The sequence below is a fragment of the Nycticebus coucang genome, chromosome 2, assembly GCF_027406575.1.
Source record: "Nycticebus coucang isolate mNycCou1 chromosome 2, mNycCou1.pri, whole genome shotgun sequence".
Lineage (NCBI taxonomy): Eukaryota > Metazoa > Chordata > Mammalia > Primates > Lorisidae > Nycticebus > Nycticebus coucang.
The window spans coordinates 6,188,856-6,194,761 of record NC_069781.1 but is presented as its reverse complement, the minus strand read 5'-3'; the positions used below and the strand labels follow the sequence as shown (position 1 = coordinate 6,194,761).

Genomic DNA, 5,906 nt, shown 5'->3' with positions numbered 1-5,906 from the left:
TCAGGCTAGCCTCAAACTCCTGAGCTCAAGGGACCCTTCTACCTCTGCCTGCCAGAGTGCCCGGATTATAGGCATGAGCCATCACACCAGCACCTCTTTGGTCTTGATCTGGTGTAGACCAAAGATTTTGCCAACAAACACATTCAGTAGAACACAGCGGTTAACAGCATAAGCTTTGGGCATGGGACTTGTTTCTCAGTGGCGAGGGCGCCAGCCACATACACTGGGTCTGGCGGGTTCAAACCCGGCCCAGGCCTGCCAAACAACAATGACAACTGCAACAAAAAAATAGCCAGGCATTGTGGCGGGCACCTCCCAGTTACTTGGGAGGCTGAGGCAAGAAGATCCCTTAAGCCCAAGAGTTTGAGGTTGCTGTGAGCTGTGATGCCACAGCACTCTACCAAATGCTTCAAAGTGAGACTGTCTCAAAAAAAAAAAAAAGGGCGGCACCTGTGGCTCAGTGAGTAGGGCGCCGGCCCCATATACCGAGGGTGGCAGATTCAAACCCAGCCCCGGCCAAACTGCAACAAAAAATAGCCGGGCGTTGTGGCGGGCGCCTGTAGTCCCAGCTGCTCGGGAGGCTGAGGCAAGAGAATCGCGTAAGCCCAAGAGTTAGAGGTTGCTGTGAGCCGTGTGACGCCACGGCATTCTACCCGAGGGCAGTACAGTGAGACTCTGTCTCTAATAAAAAAAAAAAAAAGGCTTGACGCCCGTAGCATAGTGATTGCAGTACCAGCTACATACACCGCGAGTGGCAGGTTTGAACCTGGCCCAGGCCAGCTGGACAACAATGACAACTGTAACAAAAAATAGCCGGGTGTTATGGTGGGCACCCGTGGTCGCAGCTGCTTTGAAGGCTGAGGCAAGAGAATCCTGCACCCCAGGAGTTTGAGGTTGCTGTGAGCTGTGACGTCACAGCACTCTCCCCAGGGCGACATAGTGAGACTCCGTCTCAAAAAAAAAAGGGCGGCACCTGTGGCTCAAGGAGTAGGGCACTGGTCCCATATGCCGGAGGTGGCGGGTTCAAACCCAGCCCCGGCCAAAAAAAAAAAAAAGCACACAGACTTTGAAATCAATCAAAACAGGGTTTGACTCCTAGACCTAGACATCCCTAGTTTCTGGGCTAGTTACTTATCTCTCCTGAGTTTGGCATTTCTGGTCTGTGAAATGATGAAGGTCCGTAAAATGTGTAGCATAGCACCAGGCCTTGGGGAGCAGCGTGAGTGAAGTCGTTATTCAAGATCCAAAAACTGGCTCAGTAGTTAGGGCACCAGCTCTGCAAATCCAGGGCGGCAAGTTCAAACCTCCCCTGGGCCTGATTAAGAAAAAAGGAAAGGAAAAAAAAAAAACTGTTCACTGAGCACATGAGTGCTCAATAAATAACTCTCAGTGATCTTGCCTCTCCTGGGTGGTTTTATCTGTTCTGCTTTTAGATTACCACCAGGCAAACAAACTTGGGCTAGTAGCTTCCAAAGTGTGGTCTGCAGATCCTGGGGGTCCATGAGACCCGTTTCGGACCTGCAAGTCTAAAGACTATTTTCATGGCTGGGCTAGCTGGCTCATACCTGTAATCATAGCACTTTGGGAGGCTCGCGGGGAGGGATTGCCTGAGCTCAGAAGTTTCAGATCAGCCTAAGCCAGAGTGAGACCCCATCTCTATTAAAAATAGAAAAACTGGCTTGGTGCCTGTAGCTCAAGTGGCTAAGGCACCAGCCTCATACACCCATGCTGGCGGGTTCAAACCCGGCCCGGGCCAGCTAAGCAACAATGACAACTGCAACAAAAAAATAGCCGGGCATTGTGGCAGGCGCCTGTAGTTCCAGCTACTTGGGAGGCTCAGGCAAGAGAATCGCTTAAGCCCAGGAGTTGGAGGTTGCTGCAAGCTGTGATGCCATGGCACTCTACCGAGGGCGATGACATGAGACTCTGTCTCTACCAAAAAAAAAAAAAAAGGAAAGAAAAGGAATGTCCTTGATGACGCAGTAAAAAATAATCTTATTAAATCTCAATCCTTGAGTGCTTGCTTCGGTAGCACATATACTAAAATTGAAACGATACAGAGAAGATTAGCAAGGCCCCTGCACAAGGATGACATGCAAATTCATCAAGCGTTCCATATTTTTTAAATCACATTATAACAAAGATATTTGTACCAGAATGTTTATTGCAGCCCAATTCATAATTGCTAAGTCATGAAAGAAGCCCAAGTGCCCATCAATCCATGAATGGATTAATAAATTGTGGTATATGTACACCATGGAATATTATTCAGCCTTAAAGGAAGATGGAGACTTTCAGGTGGCACCTGTGGCTGAAAGAAGTAGGGCGCCAGACCCATATACCAGAGGTGGCGGGTTCAAACCCAGCCCTGGCCAAAAACTGCAAAAAAAAAAGAAAAGAAAGAAAGATGGAGACTTTACCTCTTTCATGTTTACATGGATGGAGCTGGAACATATTCGTCTTAGCAAAGTATCTCAAGAATGGAAGAAAAAGTATCCAATGTGCTACTATGAATCCAATCCATACCCCTACTATGAAATCAATTTATAGGTTTCATATGAAAGCTATAACCCAATTATAGCCCAAGAAGAAGGGGAAAGGGGAGAGGGAGGGGAGGGGAGGGGGGAGGGTGGGTGGAGGGAGGAGGGTAAGTGGTGGGACCACACCTATGGTGCATCTTACAAGGGTACATGTTAAATTTACTATAAATGTCTCAACACAATAACTAAGAAAATTCCGTGAAGGCTATGTTAACCAATTTGATGAAAATATTTCAAATTGTATATAAAACCAGCACATTGTACCCCATGATTGCATTAATGTACACAGCTATGATTTGTTTTTTTTTTTTTTGTAGAGACAGAGTCTCACTTTATGGCCCTCGGTAGAGTGCCGTGGCGTCACACAGCTCACAGCAACCTCCAACTCCTGGGCTTAAGCGATTCTCTTGCCTCAGCCTCCCGAGTAGCCGGGACTACAGGCGCCCGCCACAACGCCCGGCTATTTTTTGGTTGCAGTTTGGCCGGGGCCAGGTTTGAACCCGTCACCCTCGGTATATGGGGCCGGCGCCTTACCGACTGAGCCACAGGCGCCACCCATTTTTCCAATAACATGTTTGCATGAGGTCGCATTTTCGCTTGAGCCCAAGAGTTGAAGATTGCTGTGAGCTATGACACCACAGCACACTACCGAAGGCAACAGCTTGAGACTGTCTCAAAAAAAAAAAAAAAAAGAAATTCTGTTTTTCAAAACGTATTTTTTACCGAGAACATTTTCATTGTTTTACCTTTTGCAAATCTTTTTGAAACTTAATTATCACCTGGAAACTCAGAAATCTAAATTTTAACACAAATGACCAAGATCTCATCAAAAGTGCCATTTCAAAATAGATTATTTTTAATGGTGTGTGGTAAAACACATATAACATAAGATTTACCTTTTTTACCTTTAAAGTATGCAATTCAGGAAGGGGGGGAGGTTTGATGGAGGGTAAACGGCGGGACCACACCTATGGAGCATATTGCAAGGGTACAAGTCAAATCTGTCAAATGTAGAACATAAATATCTTAACACAATAATCAAGTAAATGAGGTGAAAGCTATATTAATGAGTTTGATGTAAGCACGTCAAATTGTATTTAAAAAAATCAACACACTCGGGAGGCTGAGGCAAGAGAATCACGTAAGCCCAAGAGTTAGAGGTTGCTGTGAGCCGTGTGACGCCACGGTACCCTACCCGAGGGCAGTACACAGTGAGACTCTGTCTCTACAAAAAAAAAATCAACACGTTGTACCTCACATATGCATAAATGTATTCATGATCTATGTGTATATGACTTAATAAAAAAAAAATAAAGGGCGGCGCCTGTGGCTCAAAGGAGTAGGGCGCCAGCCCCATATGCCAGAGGTCGCAGGTTCAAACCCAGCCCTGGCCAAAAACTGCAAAAAATAAAAATTAAAGTATGCAATTCAGCCTAGGCAGGGTGGTCCATGCCTGTAATCCTTGCATTTTGGGAGGTCGAGGGTGGTGGTGGGAGTCTGAGGCAAGATGATCCCTTTAGCTTAAGAGTTTGAGGTTGCTGTGAGCTAGGATGACACCACAGAGACAGATTTTATCCCAGGTGTTTGGGGCAAGATCTCTGTGGGGCACTTGTCTCGGTTCCCTTTCAACTCCCCAAAGCCCTACACACACACAGATCAATTTCCCTGCCTCAGAATGACACAAGAAATATTGTTGAGAAGAAATTAGAAAATTTAGGAAAATATAAAGAAGAAGGTTCAGCACTCATAGCATAGTGGTTATAGCACCAGCCACGTGCACCGAGGTTGGCGGGTTTGAACATGGCCTGGGTCACCTAAACAACAAAGACAACGGCAACCAAAAAATAGCGGGGCGTTGTGGCAGGTGCCTGTAGTTCCAGCTACCGGGAGGCTGAGGCAAGAGAATCGCCTAAGCTCAAGAGTTGAGGCTGCTGTGAGCAGTCATGTCATGGCACTCTACCAAGGGTGACATAGTGAGACTCTGTCTCAAAAGAAAAAAAAAAAGGCTCGGTGCCTGTGGCTCAAGCGGCTAAGGCGCCAGCTACATACGCCTGAGCCGGTGGGTTCGAATCCAGCCCAGGCCCGCCAAACAACAATGATGGCTGCAACCAAAAAATAGCCGGGTGTTATGGCAGGTGCCTCTGGTCTCAGCTACTTGGGAGGTGGAGGCAAGAGAATCGCTTAAGCCCAGGAGTTGGATATTGCTGTGAGCTGTGATGCCACAGCACTCTACCCAGGGTGACAGCTTGAGGCTGTTTCAAAAAAAAAACGTATTTCACTCTGTGGCCCCAGCTAGAGTACAGTGGCGTCATCACAGGTCACAGCAACTTTAAACTTCTGGACTCAAATCATCCTGCAGCCTCAGCCTCCCCAGTAGCTGGGACTCCAGACACATGCCCCTGTGCCGGTTCACACTGCATCCCTTTTAACAGCTGAATAATATTTCAGTGTAGCCCACTCATTTTGTTTATTCACTCATCAGTTGATGGAGATTGGGTTGTTTCCACCTTTTGATTATTGTGAATAATGCTGCTATGAACATTCATGTGTAAGTTTTTGTTTGAACATCTGTTTTCAATGCTTTGGGACTTATGTCTAGGAGTGGAATGATTGAGTCATATGATAGTTCTATATTTAACTTTTTGAGAACCCACTAAACTATTTTCCACAGCAGCTGCACCCACCATGTTCCATTCCACCAGCAGCATATGAGTGTTCCAATATCTCCACATCCTTACCAACACTTAGTATTTTCCATTTTTTTTATTTTATTTTTTTTTGGCTTTTTTATTTTATTTCGTTGCTTATTTTTTATTTCTTTACTTTTTTTTGTTGTTGTTGAGACAGGGTCCCACCCTATGCCCCTGAGCAGAGTGCAGTGGGCGTGGTAGCTCACCACAACCTCAGACTCAGGCTGCGGGCACCCCGCTGCCTCAGCCTCCGGAAGCCGCTGGGATTACAGGCACTCACCGTGGCGCCCGGCTGGGTTTTTCCATTTTTTTTCACGAGTCGGGGTCTCACTGTCGCTCAGGCGAGTCTCGAACTCCTGAGCTCAAGCGATTCTCCCTCCTCAGCCTCCCACAGTGCTGGGATTACAGGCGTGAGCCACCGCGCCCAGCAGTATTTTCCATTTTTTAAAAAAATGACGGCCATCCCAGTGGGTATGAACTTGTATCTCATTATGATTTGGATTTGCATTGCCCTGATGACCAGTGACGGTCAACATTTTCGTAATTCTTTTTTTTTTTTTTTTTTTTGCAGTTTTTGGCTGGGGCTGGGTTTGAACCTGCCACCTCCAGCATATGGGGCTGGCACCCTACTCCTTTAAGCCACAGGCGCCACCCTATGGTGAACATTTTCACGATG

General features: G+C 46.6%; 1 non-coding gene across 1 annotated transcript; it reads left to right on the top strand.

Annotated features, from left to right (window-relative positions):
* Positions 1 to 2,016: 2,016 nt before the first annotated feature.
* LOC128579985 (U6 spliceosomal RNA) lies at positions 2,017 to 2,123 on the top strand. The gene has a single exon (XR_008378351.1). It is a non-coding gene; the product is annotated as a U6 spliceosomal RNA (small nuclear RNA).
* The last annotated feature ends 3,783 nt before the right edge of the window (positions 2,124 to 5,906 follow it).